The sequence below is a fragment of the Scyliorhinus torazame genome, chromosome 2, assembly GCF_047496885.1.
Source record: "Scyliorhinus torazame isolate Kashiwa2021f chromosome 2, sScyTor2.1, whole genome shotgun sequence".
Taxonomy (NCBI): Eukaryota; Metazoa; Chordata; class Chondrichthyes; order Carcharhiniformes; family Scyliorhinidae; genus Scyliorhinus; species Scyliorhinus torazame.
This window is the reverse complement of record NC_092708.1, coordinates 365,054,316-365,071,157: the sequence shown is the minus strand read 5'-3', so window position 1 is coordinate 365,071,157 and position 16,842 is coordinate 365,054,316. Positions and strand designations below refer to the sequence as shown.

Sequence of the window (16,842 nt, the reverse complement as noted above, 5' to 3'; positions counted from 1 at the left end):
CGTGCTCCAATTTTGGCCTCAATTGCATTCCTTTTTGCCACATAGACTACAGCAGTGTCTTCAACCATCTACATTCCAAACACCCAGGATTCTGACCTTTCCAGCTCAACCTTTTCCTCTTCAAGAGGCTTTGCTAAGGCCAACTTCCTTGACCAAGCTTTTAGTTGTCCCTCTTAATACCACCATCTGTGGTTCAGTGCCCATTTGTGTTTGATTACATTTAGGTGAAGTGCCTTGAGATTTTTTATTACATTAAAGGCACTTTATACATGGAAGTTGTTATTGTTATTTATGTGATCAATTGATTCAGATATTGATTTCAACATTATGTTCCCTCACAGGCCTTGAAAATACTGAGAGCAAATTAGCTTACGAATGATCAAAGACTAGTTTTGTTTGCAGTGCAGTTTCACCATCGTAAAAACACCCTGGAGCCCTTCATTGAGGAGAGAATAGACACTGAGCAGTGATAGATTCAGGGTAAGTGACTGAAACCAAGGTCAAAGAGATGGCTTTTTAAAAATGTGCTTGAAGGTAGAGAATGGGAGAAGGTTAGAGGAATTTATAGAGAATTCCAAAGCATGGGATCTAGATTTCTGAAGGGAGTTTGGAGAGACCAATGGATGTGAAGGAGCAAGAACCAGTAGAGTGGGGGGTGCAGACGATTATCTAGAGCTAGAGAATATTGGGCAGAGTTGCAGGGAAGGATTGGACCTCCGTGTGAGAACAGGGTGCCAATGAATGTTGGTTAAGTTAGGACAGGGGTAATAGAGAAGGGTGACTTGAATACCTGCTCGGTTGTGGATGGAAGAACTTCAGATGACTGGGATGAGCCAAGTGCTGGCACAATGGGATGAGGTAGGCAGGTCAGGTGTTTTTCATGTATCGTACAGACTCGATGGACCGAAGGGCCTCTTCTGCACTATTATTCTGTGATTCTGGAAGTTGAAATGTGTCCCATCCCCCCAAACTGGAACAATGAACAATCACCATCCTATCAGTATACTCGGTCCTCAACATGGTGATGGAAGGGGTCATCGACAGTGCTATCGAGCAGCTCTCATTCAGTAATTAGCTGCTAATTAATGCTCAGTTTGGGTTTTGGCAGGACCCCACTTGGCTCCAGGCCTGATTACAGCCTTGGTCTAAGCATTGACAAAGGAGCTAAATTTCAGATGTGAAGCGATTTACTGCCTTTCACAACAAGGCAGTATTTGTCCAAATGTCGGAAACCCAAATGAAAGTGAAATCTATGAGAATCAGGGTTAAATATCTAGGGCGCGAATTAATAGGAAAAACACCAGGGACAGTATTCTCCCCCCCCGCCGGGTGGGAGAGCGCCGGGGCGCCGCATGAATCAAGCCACACCACCCCGACCCCCACATGCGATTCTCCCACCCCCCCCCGAAAACAGCGCCGTGAGAATCGCGCCGGGCCGCTCGGAGAATCGTCGCAAACGGCGAGCGGGGATTCTCCGGCCCGGCTGGGCCGAGCGGCCGCGCATAAACGGCCTGGTCCCGCCGGCGCCGTCCACACCAGGTCGCTGCCGGCGGGTACTCGTCGCGAAGGCTTGGGGGGCGGCCTGTGGCAGGGGGAGGGGGGATCCGTTCCCGGGGGGGGGGGCTCCGATGGGGTCTGGCCCGCGATCGGGGCTCAATGATCGGCGGGCCGGGCTCTCCCCCCCTCCCCCCCGGCCCCAGAACCCCGGCACCATGTTGGTGAGGGGCCGGAGCGCTCCGCGAGGTTACCGTGCATGCGTTGGTTGGCACCGGCGCCACTGCGCATGCGCTAGTTCGTCTTTTACGCGCCGCCGGGTCTCTGACGCCACAACAAAGCCCCGCCCCCATAAATCGCGCGACGCCCCTGCTAGCTCCACGGAGGGTGGAGAATAGGGGTCTGGGAACGAGCGCCGACGCCGGAGTAAAACACTCTGGTTTTTACTCCGGCGTCGGCACTTAGACTCCCGTTGGGAGAATCCTGCCCCAGATTCCCATTTTTGCATGTTTAGCGGGCTGTGGGTATCGAGAACCACCCTGCTATCAAACAAGATTCTGTTTTCCTTTTGCCTCGACGAGGAACGCCCCATCGAGGCCACACTTACCTTCATTTTAAATGCTGCAATGATCTCTGGACCCCCACCTCACCCTCTAGACACCTCAACACCCCAACCTAACTCTTCAGACCCCCTCACAAGGGCAGGGTACCCCCAGGCCTGATCTCTGACAGTGTCAACCTGGCACCAGTGTCCCTTGGCACTGCCAACCTGGAATCCTAGCAATGCCAGGGTGGTACAGCCACGGTGCCTGGATGGCAGTGCTACGATGCAAAACTGGTAGTGCGGTGCCCAGTTGCCAGTGTACCACCCTGCCCAGAAACCGACCATCCAAGGGCCTCTGTGTGGGGTCTCTCAGTTGCCTTTTGCCTGGTCCACGTTTTTGTGGCCTAATGCTAAACGGCACCATGGCGAGATCGTCCAAGTGCAGGATATTCGATTCGGGGCCTTGGGAGAATCCGGCGCAGACATATTTAAGTGATCCTAATTGCTCACTTAAATATGCAAATCTGGATCTCGTCTAGTGAGGGCGAGATCCAGATCGCAAAGTCTGTTGACATCTGGTGAGGCATCCCAAGCGTTGCAAATCTTGCGAGAGCTTATAACGACCCTAGTCAGGCGCGACAAGGCCGTTTGATCGGGCCCCTAGTGTTTGAGGTGCTACCAAGTACAGAGGTAGATGATTAGGGTTGTTGGAACCTAATCAGTTCCTTTCCAGGACATCACTGTAGGCATTGCTCAGGGGAGTGCTTGAGGCACAACCATGAGCTGCTTCATCAATGACTGTTCCTTCCATCATAAAGTCAGAACCGGGGATGTTTGCTGATGATTGCAAACTGGTCAGTACCAATTGGAACTCCTCAGACATAAAAGGTATTCATATGCAGCATTCAGGCGTGGGCTGTTAAGCAGCAAGTAATATTGATGCTAGGCAATGATCCTCTCCAATAAGAGAGTGGAATCTCCTCCCTTTGATGTTCAATGGCATTGCAACAATTGTATCATCCTACCATTAGCATCTGTGGTGCGAGGCGCGTGGGGGTTGGGGATGGGTGGCTGTGGTTGGTGAGAGATTATCAGCCAGAATCCGAAATGGACCAGCTCCATAAATACTGTGACTCCAAAAAAACAGCTCAAAGGATAGGTATTCTGTGGGAAGTGACACACCTCCAACCTCGGTTTGTTCTCACTGGAACGACAGAGGTTGAGGGGCGACCTGATAGCGGTCTACAAAATTATGAGGGGCATAGACAGAGTGGATAGTCAAAGGCTTTTTCCAAGGGTAGAGGGGTCAATTACTAGGGGGCATAGGTTTAAGGTGCGAGGGGTGATGTTTAGAGGAGATGTACGAGGGAAGTTTTTTACACAGAGGGTAGTGGGTGCCTGGAACTCGTTGCCGGAGAAGGTGGTGGAGGCAGGGATGATAGTGACGTTTAAGGGACATCTTGACAAATACATGAATAGGATGGGAATAGAGGGATACAGACCCCGGAAGTGCAGAATATTTTTAAATTATTATTTCTTTATTTTTGTAAAAAAAAATTAGTGTACCCAATTCATTTTTTTCCAATTAAGGGGCAATTTAGCGTGTTCAATCCACCTACCTTGCACATCTTTGGGCTGTGGGGGCAAAACCCACGCAAACACGGGGAGAATGTGCAAACTCCACACCGACAGTGACCCAGAGCCGGGATCGAACCTGGGACCTCGGCGCCGTGAGGCAACAGGGCTAACCCACTGCTCCACTGTGCTGCTCCCGAAGTGCAGAATATTTTAGTTTAGACGGGCAGCATGTTCGGCACACGCTTGGAGGGCCGAAGGGCCTGTTCCTGTGCTGTACTTTTCTTTGTTCTTTATTCCCCCAAGCCTTTCTATCACCTACGAAGTATAAATTAGGAATGTGATGGAATAGTCTCCATCTGGCTGGATGAGTGTGGCTCCAACAATACTCAAGAAGCACCACATCATCTCAGACGGAACAACCCTCTCGATTGGCACCCCATCCACCACCTTAAACATTCACTCCCTCCACCACCAGCCAGGGCCTGGGAGAGAAATCACAGATCCTGCTGCTTCTCTACCCCGCTCCCCCCCCCCTCCACCCTCCCATCCCACCTTCAATTATTGAGGGTGAGTGAAAGGGAGAGGGAGGAATGATCAGAGTCCAGAAAGAGGAAGGCAGGTTATTACACCAGGGAGTTTTCACACAGGTGCTGTGGGATCTTTAATCTCCTGCTGAAGCAGCAAGAGAGGTTTGACAGCCTGCGGGATTCCCTATTGGTGGGATGCTCTGTTTGGCCGGCAGCGCACCCATGCCTGCGGGTTTCATAATGGCATTGGGTGGCCACAATGGAAAACCCATTTGGCCAGCTCCAGGAACGTTGAATCCCTCTGTCGGCGAGGGAGCGCCGTGCCGGAAAACGGGGCTGGCGGGACGGAGAGTCCCACCCAGCATCTCTGTCCTTGTGGTGCTGTAGGTGGGTGGGCTTTAACCTGGAGGCACTTGAATTTTGGGGAGAGAGGGGTTTTGAAGACAGTGGCCTGATGCTGATGGCTTTACTAATTCTCTCCCACCTTTAACACCAGATAGAGTCATTGCAGGATAGAAACTCCCAGCCCAGCCCTGAGACCGGCTGAACTGGAACACATTCACACAGCTCGTTGATGTTTGGGGTGACTGCTATCACCCAGTCTGATTCCTCATTACTCTTGCGCCATGCCCTCCATCGCTCTTCACCAGAGTCTGGCACCTCGCCTCTCCTGAAACGCCGACACATCCCAGTGTCTCATGTTGCCCAATATATGACCACTGCCAACTGTCAACTGCTGCCCATGAGGCGCAATACACATGACCCCATCCCCACCAATCATCTTCCACTGTCCCGCAACATGTGACACACATCAGTGCCTGCTCCCCCTCACCCATCACAACCAATCAACAGTTCTGCAACATGTGACTCCCCTGTCACCACCTTCACTGCTGCCGGGCATGAGGCCTCATCACCACCAACTGTCAACTGGTGCCTGCGAGTTGCTTGGCGCTGCCAATTATTGCCTGTTTCCTAACCGTTCCCTTCATTTTATACAAGAAAGATTTTAATTCAGCCTTGAACTTCTGTATTTCTTATTCTGCAAAGATTAAATTGGCCATTCTAAGTGCAATCTGCCAGCAATAAAGATATGACTCTCTCATTTCCCATTTCTCTTTTCACCATTAACCATGTTCAGTATCATGAGCCTGCGCCTCCCTAATGCATGGGTTCCAGTGTCCTGCACCTCGTATAACCATCTCTTCCGGGCCTTGCCACCAGCGCCCTCTGACAGCAGTGTGCACCATCCATAAGGTGGTCTGAGGAACTCACCAATCGTTCTTTGGCAGAATGTCCAAAACCCATGACCAGGAGACTAAGAGCTGCAGGTATATGAGAGCACTGCCACTTGTGAGTTCTCCCTCCAAGTCACACACCATCCTGACATGGAAATATATCACCCTTTCTTTATTGTCTGTGGGTCACAATGCTGGAACACCTTGTCTAATAGCACTTTGGAAGCATCTGTATCCCTCAGAAGGCAGCAGTTTAAGAAGGTGACTTAGACCAACCTCCCGAGGACAATTAGAAATGGGTATTAAATGTTGGTCTTGCCAGCTCCACCCACATGCCAGTGAATGAAGAAAACAAAATCTTGGGAGGTCAGTAAAGAAAGAATTGGAGAAGTTGAATCTGAGGGCATCAGTGTTGGTGTGGAAGTGCATGGGTTAGTGGACAGGTGGGTGGTGCAGATGTGGAAATAGGGACTCTTGGTGATAGATTAAGAAATGGTGCTTGAAATTCGACCGAAGATAAAATAAAGACATTCAGGTTGTGTTGAGTGAGCAACAAGGGAGAGATTTTAAAAGAAGCTCCACATGATGTCTTTATTCCTGCCACTGAAGTTGCACACAATTCCTCTGTCTGTTATTTTACTGAATTCATTAACCATTTCAAAATAACTGGGTTCACTCCTACATTGAAGTGGCGCACAGGTGAATTTTCCGCTAATTTTTGTGACATTATTTAAAGAAGGGGAAATTTTGCAGGAGGCCATCTTGACTACAACCTCTCAGGGACCCGTCTATCTCTCTCTATTTTTAAGTTTATTCATCTAACTGTTGCATGGTCAAATGACAAGTATGTTTAAAAATTCCAAAATTCAATGGAAAAAATAAACTTTTATGTGTGATGAATTGGTGTGAATTTACAGCAAAAGGTGTAAATGGGGTACGAGATGCTATTCTGAAGGAGTGGGAACAGCTGTTCACACTGCAAGGCAAATCTACTTGTGAAAAGTATCAAGCATATTAATTAATTGATAGTAATTTTACCTTTATCCAGGTTCACTGCACAAAATCAATCAATTTGCACTTGCACTATCAAATGTAGATTAATGTATTGTTATACTGCCTTCATTGCTGTCGTGGCCTAATCTCAGTTTTATTGAAATGCAGTTGTAAACAATCATATGTTAGGTCAGGTATCTTTCCTAAACTATATCAAGAATTCTATTCCATTATATTGAGTGTTCTCATTGTTATAATTTGCAGAAGATTAAAATCAAATTTCTTTTATTCCGATTTTTTTTGCTTTATGGCGTATAAATAAATAAAATAAATAAATAATCTTTCTTGTGCATATTGCAAACAGCAGCTTATCTCTGTTGTATTGATGGCAACTGACCATAGTTAAAAAGTAAGAACTTGTACGTAGCAGCATTACAATGGAAAAGCATCCTGAGCTGCTTCGTAGATGTGTAAGGAAATGGACCAAAGCAAAAGAATGGGTTGGGACATGTCGAAAAGCTTCATCTTTTTGAGCAGAACCTTAAAAGAAGAGATGCGGGCGGGATTTTGTCGAGATTCAGAGAGCGGGATCTAGGTACACCTCAGAGTGAGAGAAAAGTGGTGACCAGAGTGAGAGGATGGGAGTTGGAATAGCCTTTAATCTGGTTTTATACTGGATTTTCTGGTTTTCAAGTGGGCTGTCCCCTGTGCAGTTTGAAAGAAGTTAGGCAGCAGAATGCTCCGTCGGCGGGATCGTACGCCCCGCCGGCAGCACACCCACATCCGCGGGTTTCTCGACGGCGTGCGGTGGCCACAATGGGGGATCCCATTGGCCGGCTGCCGGAATGAAGGATCCCGCTGCCGGTGAGGACGTGCCACATAGGAAAACGTGGTTGGCGGACTGGAGAATCCCGCCCAGGGAATATTCAAGTTTTGAAGATGGTAATTGTCGTGTTTTTGATAGAATATAAAAGACACCAATCACGCGAGGTAAGATGGGGAAGTGTGAGACCAGGGAGAGATTGAAATATAAGGATGGTCATTTTAAATTTTAATTGTTGGCAGAGGTAAGTCAGTATGGTGAAGAGTTGATGTTTGAACAGACAGACATAACTGGAGTGTAGTGTGTGGAAGGTCAGTCATGAGAAAACTGAAGTGATCAAGTCTAAACGTGATAAAGGCAAGGAGGAAAGTTTCAGAAGGACAGAGAGTGTTTGCAATGGCTGAGTGAGAAAATGAAAGGAAAATTTAGCAGAAAGGTGGAAGTTGGCCATTTTTATGATGGAGAGGAAATGTCGACAGGAGCTCAGCTCAAGTTTGAACATGTTGCTCAGGTTGGGAACAGATGGGCTCTGTCTGAGACAATGGCCAGGGCACAGGATGGAACCGATGCTGAGCATATGGAGCTTGTGCTGCAGGCCAAAGACACGTCATTCAGTTCTTCACCAGGATGGTTTTGGCAGAGGATACTGAAACCCAGTAAAACTCGATGTAGTCAAGCCAGATTTAGCCATTGTTTCAAGCATTGGAACATCTCAGATTGAACTCTTCCTCCACCCTACTCCATCCCTCTATTGTCAAAATTAAACCAGTTCTGGAGATCACATTGAGCACGCGCTTGCTATCTGTAAATCACCATGCATTCTATAGCATGTGATCACTGTCAAAAATTGGTCCAGCTCCATCTTGGAAGTGGGTAGACAGCCAGGATCCACTGTAACAGCTGACAAGCATTCTCGAGGTCCATTAGTTGGGACTTGCAACATGCAATTGTCCATTGCGCAGTATAATTCTGTTGACTTCCTAACTGTGCTGCCGCCCACTTAACAGCTGAGGGGTGGGTGGTCTGAAACTGAGAAACTGCTCAAGTATTTTATTTGGCATAGGGAGATACGAGACTTCCAATACAACTCTTCCCCTGCCCTCCCATTTCAAAGTTTAACCATTAATCGCAGGATCATTTAATTCCGAATGAAGTATTCACATTTTTCCCAAGGTGCAGTAAATAAAGCCGCAAAGCTTTGCACTTAACTTTTGGGGAAAAATAAATCCCCCAGTGAAAGGGTTAACACACAGATAGTCACACTGTGTTGGGTGTTTACCTTCAACCGACCAGGTGTCAGTCTGTTCAGTTTGTGATGATAAATTGTTTAGATTTCAGCATTTGCTGTGCAATGTTGCGCATGGCCAAAAAGAGAACTTCATTGTACCGGAGTTAATAGTTAAGACCTTGAAACAGCCAGGGGCAGGAAGCTGCCTGTGGCAAAAAATCTCGATGAATATTAAACAAAGACACCTGACATAGTTTTCAAATAATTGTGAAGGAACTGCACCTCGAAACCAAAATGTCAAGCATGCTGTAGTTACTTTTTAAAATTCGCTGCATCTAATGAATCATTTGTTCCAGTTAAAATTAAATATTTAAAAGTTCGCACTGTATACATCAATAAAGGGTGTAAAAACTAATAATAATCTTTATTAGTGTCACAAGTAGGCTTGCATTAACATGCAATGAAGTTACTGTGAAAAGCCCCTAGTTGCCACACTCCGGCGCCTGTCCAGGTACACTGAAGGAGAATTCAGAATGTCCAATTCACCTAACAAGCACGTCTTTCGGGACTGGGAGGAAACCGGAGCACCCGGAGGAAACCCATGCAGACTGGAGGAGAACGTGCAGACTCTGCACAGACAGTGACCCAAGCTGGGAATCGAACCCGGGTCCCTGGTGCTGTGAAGCAACAGTGCTAACCATTGTGCTACTGTGCCACCCTATAGAGGGTTGAATCAAATATCGGTGCATTTATGGACAAGCTAGATGAGTACCTGAGAGGGTGGTGAATCTGTGAAACTCTTTGCCGCAAAAGGCTGTGGAGGCCAAATCACTGAGTGTCTTTAAGACAGAGATGGATCGGTTCTTCATTAATAAGAAAATCAGGGGTTATGGGGAGGAGGCAGGAGAATGGGGATGAGAAAAATATCAGTCATGCTTGAATGGCGGAGCAGAATTACCTAATGGGCCGAGTGGCCTAATTCTGCTCCTATATATTATGGTCTTACGAGAAAGGAATGGACTATTATATTGGTATGGGAAGATGAATTAGGTGGGAGCAAGGTGTGTGCAACATAAATACTAACAGACCAGTTGAGCTGAATTGTCTATTTTTGTGCTATAATTTTTATGTAATTCTAATGTCTGCACAGATTTGTTAACCTCAGTTTGTGGAATGACCAATTGATGCAATTGATCACCATATCTTGGGGTAGGGAATCAGCCAGGCCTCTGCAGTATACTTGTTAGCCACCTCTGTTAAATCAAGTTGAGAAGATTTTCTGGATGGACTTTAATCCTGCTCTGTGCTCCTGATCTTGGAATTGCATTCCATACTTTGAAAGTGTCCTCCATGCTCAAATCTCATTGATCTCAGGGCAGCACGTTGGCGCAGTGGGTTAGCCCTGCTGCCTCATGGCGCCGAGGTCCCAGGTTCAATCCCAGCTCTGGGTCACTGTTCGTGTGGAGTTTGCACATTCTCCCCGTGTCTGCGTGGGTTTTGCCCCCATAACCCAAAAGATGTGCAGGCTAGGTAGATTAGCCAGGCTAAATATCCCCTTAATTGAAAAAAATGGGTACTCTAAATTTTTTTTTAAACTCATTGATCGTAATACTTGCTGAATCTCCTGATTTCTCCAATTTCCAAATACTGTTACGTCTGAAATGCTTAGAAAAGCAAACATGCTGTGAATGCTAGTGATCTTAAATAAAAGCAGGAAATGCTGGAAATACTCAGCAGGTCAGGCAACATTGGTGGTGAGAATCACAGAGCTTATGTTTCAGGTTGATGATCTTTTGAAAGGTCAGTGATCTGAAATGTTAACTCTGGAGAAGACTGTCCTTGCAGGAGAGTGGAGCTGGGAGATTGAAAACGGCGCGAGTGAAGGGGAAGTCAGGACATTGAAAACAGTGCAAGAGTGCAGTGAAAAATCTGAGGTTTTTTTTATCCGTCCATGGGATGTGAGAATCGCTGGCTGGGCCAGCATTTTCTGCCCATTCCGGACGGCATTTAAGAGTCAACCACATTGCTGCGGTTCACATGTCGGCCAGACCAGGTAAAGATGACAGATTTCCTTCCCTAAAGGACGCTAGTAAACTAGATGGTTTTTTACGACAATCACATCTGGTTTCATGGTCATCCTTAGACTTTCAATTCCAGATTTCCTTTTTATTGAATTCAATTGCACCATCTGCCATGGCGGGATTCAAACCCGGGTCCCCAGAGAATGACTCTGGCCCTCTGGATTACTAGTCCAGTGATAATAATACTACATCACTGCCTATCCCTAGTTCAGAGTTTGGAGTTCCTTAGGGGACAAGAGTGATGCCGGGCAAGTGGGATCAGCTGACTGGGTGAGTACGGTCAGGTGCGTAATTGCCACTTTTATCCCTTATCGTTTGTAAGGTCTTATTTTGAAGCTTATCGGTTGTAAGTGCTTTTTTCTGTAGTAACAAGATTTAATTTAATTTAATGGGTAAGTCATGGCAAGAGAGCTCAAAGCTGTGATGTGCTACTCCTGTTCTATGTGGGAAGCTACGACCATTTCCACTGCAGGAAATATCTACAGCTGCAGCTCCGGGACGCCTGAGCTTCGGAGCTGGAGTGGCGGCTAGGGAAAATTTGGAGCATCCGTGCAGTGGAGAGTATCGTGGATAGCATGTATAGACTGATGGTCACACGGCAGGACAAGACTCCACAGGCAGGAAGGGAATGGGTGACCACCAGGCAGAGCAAGGGGACTAGGCAGGCAGTGCAGGAATCTCCTGTGGCCATTCCCCTGCAAAATAGGTCTCCCGCTTTGGATATTGTTGAGGGGAATTGCCTCTCAGTGGAAAGAAGCAACAGACAAATTTGTTGCACCATGGTTGGCTCTGCTGCACGAGAGAGGAGTAAAACGTTTGGAAATGCAATAGTTATAGGAGATTCAATTGTAAGAGGAATTGATAGTCATTTCTGTAGCTGCAAGCATGACTCCAGGATATGTCAAGGAGGTCTCAGAGCGGTTACAGGATATTGTGGAGGGAGAGGATGAACAGCCAGTGGTTATGGTACACATGCTACAAACAACATGAGCAAAAAAGCAATGAGGTCCTAAAAGCAGAATACAGGTAGTTGGGAAGTAAGCTGAAAAGCAGGACTTCAAAGGTAGTGATCTCAGGATTACTACCAATGACACTTGCTAGTCAGAGCAGAAATAGCAGGATATATTAGATGAATGGATGGCTGAAGATATGATGTGAGCAGGAGGGTTTCAGATTCCTTGGGGAATGGGACCGGTTCTGGGAACGTGGGTCCAGTACAAACACCTGGGCAGGACCAGGACTGATATCCTGTGGTGAGTATTTGCTAGAGTGGTTGCAAAGGGTTTAAACTAAAATGGCAGGAGAACGGGAATCTATGCAAGGAGTCAAAGGAGGGGGAAACAAGGACAAGAACAAAATACAGAAAGGGGAATAAGAAAAGTGATAGTCAGATAATTCAAGGGTCTTAATCAAACAGAACCACTGTGAAAAATAATGTGAACAGGACATGAAATATTAAAAAAGACAAGCCTTCAGGCTTTCTGCCTTTATGCGCAGAGCATTTGCAATAAAGTGGATAAATTAATTGTGCAAATAGATGTGAACATATGATATAGTTAGGATTATGGAAACATGGCTGCAGGGTGACGAGGATGGGAACTGAACATTCAGAAGTATCCAGTATTTAGGAAGGACAGATAAAAAGGAAAAGGCAGTGGGGTTGCATTCCTGGTTAAAGAAGAAATTAACACAATAGTGAGGACAGATATCGGCTCCAATGATGTGGATTCTGTATGGTTAGAGCTGAGAAACATCAAGGGACAAAAACGTTTTTGGGGGTTGTATATAGACGCCAAACTGTAGTGGTGATTGGGAATGACAATGAACAGCAAATTAGAGAAGCATGCAATAAAGGAACATCTGTAATGATGGGAGATTTTAATCTGCATATAAATTGGGAAGCTCAAATTAAAAACAATACCATAGAGGAGGAATTCCTGGAGTATCTACAGGATGGTTTTCTGGACCAATACATTGAGGAACTAACTAGAGAACAGACCATCCTAGACTGAGAATTGTGTAATGAGAAAGGAATAATTTGCAATCTCGTTGTGTGGCGCCCCTTGGGGGATAGCGACCAGAATATGATAGTATTTTTCATCAAGATGGAAAGTGATGTAGTTGATACTGAGACTATTAGATAAAGGAATCTGTGATGGTATGAGGCACAGGTTTGCTATGATGGATTGACGAATGTTATTTAGAGGGATGACAGTGGATAGGCAATGGCAAACATTCAAAGAGCACATGGGTGAACTTCAACAATTGTTCATTCCTGTCTGGCATAAAAATAAAACATGAAAGGTGGCCAAACCATGGCTTACAAGGGGAAGTAGAGATAGCATTAGAGCCAAGGAAGAAGCATTCAAATTGGCCAGAAAAACAGTAGGCCTGAGGATTGGGAGCAGTTTAGATTTCAGCAAAAGACAAAGGGATTAATTAAGAAGGGGAAAATAAAGTATGAAAGTAAGCCTGCGGGGAACATAAAAACTGACTACAAAAACTTCTATAAGTGTGTGAAGAGAAAAGGATTGATGAAAACAAATGCAAGTCCTCACAATCAGAAACAGGGGAGCTTATAATGGAAAACAAAGAAATGCCAAACCAAGTAAGTACATTACTTTGGTCTGTCGTCACAAAGGAGGGAATAAACAACGTATTAGAAATGTTGGGGAACAACAGGTTTAATGAGAGGGAGAAACTGAAGGAAATCAGTATTAGTAAGGAAATGGTGTTGGCGAAATTGATGAGATTTAATCGCAGAATATGAAGCAAGTGACCCTTCAAATAATGGATGCATTGGTGGTCATTGTCCAGGATTCAATAGACTCTTTAACAGTTCCTATAGATTAGAGGGTAGGTAATGTAACCCATTATTTAAAAAGGGAGGTAGGGAGACAACAGGAAATTATAGACCCAGTGAGCTTAAGGAGCCTCCACACCCTCAACCATGTGCGGTCACCCCCCACACACATGGGCATAACCCCACACCCTCCCAAATGAGGACACCCCACTATGAGGTCGCTGAAATAGCCTCTCTTTTCAGGTCTTCCCAAACCCTTTTTTCGGGCCCCCACCCTTCACCCCCCAACCTTCCGGAGGCCACTTCATACCCACCCTTCACCCTCCCACTCTTCATACCCCCCTCATCCCTCCTTTCATGGACATGGCCTCCTCTCAGGCCCTGACCCTTGGCAGTGCCACCCTAACACCTGGGAACCATGGCACTGCCTCCCTGCATTGCAAGAAATGCTCCTTCCAGTGTGGCAGTGCCACACAGGCACCTTGTCAGTGCCAGGGTGGCAGTGCCAAGTTGCCAGCCTGGCTGTGCTAAGGTGCCTGGGTGCCAGGGGAGAGCCAGGGGGCCATCCTGCCCTGGCCCCATCCACCCCAGAGCCTCCAATTGCCTGGGAGACCCCCATTATGTGTGTGCCAGCACTAATCAGCACCTGCATGCCCTATCTCTGGTGAGCTGATTTGATCACAGGCCATTAGATTGGACAGCTATCTCATTAATGGGCGAGTCCGAATCTCGCCAACAAGAGATGACCGGTTAGATCGCAAACCGCTCAGCGCCTGGCCTGGTTTAGACCTCTCCCGCTATCTAACCAGCCCGCATGAATCATTGCTGCAAAACCCCACTGGAGGCTGCCACCGTGCACATGCGCAGACTCGGAAACAAAAGTGCGGGGGCCCGTATCTGCAGCCAACGCTGTGTGAAGCTCCCCGGGTCCCTGCCAGCCCCTGCTGGTAGATGAATTGGTCTTTATTTTTTTTAAGAAGGTCTGGAGTGAAACACCAGCGTTTTTACGCCAGAGTGGGGGAAATAGCCCCATTATTGGAGAATCCAGCCCTATATTTCTGTTTTATTTTTGAATTGTTGAAATTGCTTTTCCCCGCATTCTTCAAGATATGCAGAGTAACAAAGTAGTGTCTAAAGGTTTAAATGCACGTACAATCAAACTACAACAAGGTGCTAATTCTCAAAGTAAGGTGTGAAGAAACAAGTTAAACATTTTGGATCGACAACCCAAACTGCAATTTCGTTGATTTGAATTTGTGGGAACATTACAACATGGTCAAATCCAATTACAATGTACAACATGAAAAATACTAGATTTGGCCGTTCATGTAGCTAAATCAAGTGCTTATAATTAGACCTTTCTTTACTCAGTTAATGGGACCAAAAGCTGCCAAATCGCCTAGAACTCTAAAATAGATGGCTGCAGAGATATTTTGGTTGTGATCTTTCAAAACTCCTTAGATTCCAAATTGGTGCTCGTGGATTGAAAGGGAGTAAATGAAACACTTCCATGGTTTGAAACAAGAAGAGGACGATGCAAAAACTCAGCAGGTCTGCCAGCATCTATCAGGTGGGAAACAGAGTTAATGTTTCTATCCTGATAGATGCTGCCAGACCTGCGGAGATTTTCAAGCATCCCCTCCTCTTGTTTCAGATTCCAGCATCCGCAAATATTTTGCTTATTCTTATAGACTGGTTAGCCTGGCACCAGTAGAAATGGTCATTAGCGATACGATAAAGTACTTTGAAAATCACAATGTGATTATGTCAAGTCAACAATTATGCACGTGGACTCTGCCTCCAAAGTTGAACGCAGAGAATCAGCCACTTAGCAAAACTACCCAAATGTTTCTGGTAATGATGGAACCGTGCCTCGTGAAACTAATGAGCAAAAACAGAAGGGCAAAAAAAAGACCTCTTGCCTGGGAATGCAAAAGCCTGTCTGAATGAGAAAAATCACAGAATGGTCACAGCATGAAATGAGGCCATTCAGCCTATCAATTCCATGGCAACTCTGCAACAGCAATTCCGCTGGACATACACCCTCTCTCACCCTTTTCCTGCAGCCCTGCAAATCATTTCCCTTCTGGCGCTCTTCAAAGTCCCTCTTGAAAGCCACGATTGAAAACGTGCCTTCACCAGACTCCAGCAGTGAATTCCAGATCCTAACCACTTGCTGCATAAAAAAGCTTTTCCTCATGTTGCCATTGGCACACGTTATACAGTAAAATAATCCTTACAAAAATAGTTCCTTTGGATTCAGACCCTAAATTTATCTGCTTCTGTTACAGAAATATTGCACAAAGTTTCAGTATTAGGGTTGTGTTAGATATTAGCGGTCGGTAACAACATACACAAGTGTATGCGAGCTCAACCAGTCTTACTTAATCCTGTACAGTCGCTCTATTTGAATAAAACAGAACTGAATAATTGGATGCGGAACTGGAGATGGAACATAATGTGAATAATGTGAACTCTAGCTTGTCTAAGTGTTACTATTGCATTTTTAATACCTCTTGAACTAATAGACTCAGTTTTACATTCCACTTAAAGAACTGGACTGCTGACAATGCATTTAGTACTCCTTTAGTTCTGCACTAAACCTTCTGACTGCAGGACACCATCAACTGAGGCAAGTTGATGGCACAACAGTAATTCATCTCATTCAATGGGATTGGGGTAATTAAGTAGTAAGTTATGGAACTGAAGATGCGATGTTGCGTTAGCAATTGTAAGGCACACTCAATCAAGGAACAAAAAAGATGTTCATCACGAATGGTTGTTAATTTGTTCAATGGAAAGTAGCATAGACTCAAACCACCTCCTGAATATATCTGGTCAATATGAAACTTGCCAACGAGTTTTATCAAATACTGGGATACACCTGAGGTGACCTGATTATATTAGATGAGACAACTTATTTTTGTTATCTAATGATCATTGGGCAGCATGGTAGCACACTTGGCTCGCACTGTGGCTTCACAGCGGCTTCACAGCGCCAGGGTCCCAGGTTCGATTCCCCGCTGGGCCACTGTCTGTGCGAAGTCTGCACGTTCTCCCCGTGTCTGCGTGGGTTTCCTCCGGGTGCTCTGGTTTCCTCCCACAGTCCAAAAAATGTGCAGGTTAGGTGTATTGGCCATGCTAAATTGCCCTTAGTGTCCAAAAAGGTTAGGAGGGATTATTGGGTTATAGGGATAGGGTGGAAGTGAGGGCTTAAGTGTGTCGGTGCAGACTCGTTGGGCTGAATGCACTATGTATCTATGTATATGTATTGTTCATACCACAATTATAACATAGCAAGCACCTTACTTCTAAAAGGACATTGATGGTGAAAGTTCACAGGGGAGTGAAAAGGATTATTCTGCATCTTAAAATTCTAAGTTATGAAGAGGGCCTCACAAGAGTTATTTTACTTTCCACTGGCGGAAAGTAGCTTAAAGCATAATCCATGTCTTCAGAATACTGACAGGCATTGATGATGTAGATTTAAGTAGATTGTTTAGCTTGGACTGTAGCCACCAAATCTCGAAACATGA

At 45.8% G+C, this 16,842-nt stretch overlaps 1 protein-coding gene and 1 long non-coding RNA gene across 5 annotated transcripts in view; one reads left to right on the top strand and one right to left on the bottom strand.

Moving 5' to 3' along the window:
* The window catches only part of LOC140407917 (uncharacterized), a 194,353-nt gene that overhangs the window by 28,364 nt on the left and 149,147 nt on the right, over positions 1-16,842 (bottom strand). The gene's annotated exons all lie outside the window — the stretch shown is intronic.
* The window catches only part of LOC140404382 (leucine-rich repeat transmembrane protein FLRT2), a 66,194-nt gene that overhangs the window by 10,323 nt on the left and 39,029 nt on the right, over positions 1-16,842 (top strand). For 2 of the 4 annotated variants that reach the window (XM_072492840.1, XM_072492850.1), the window contains exon 2: positions 342-480. The exons of the other annotated variants lie outside the window; for them this stretch is intronic. The gene's annotated coding sequence lies outside the window, so the exon portion shown is untranslated. The remainder of the gene's footprint in view (positions 1-341; positions 481-16,842) is intronic. 4 annotated transcript variants of the gene reach the window in all.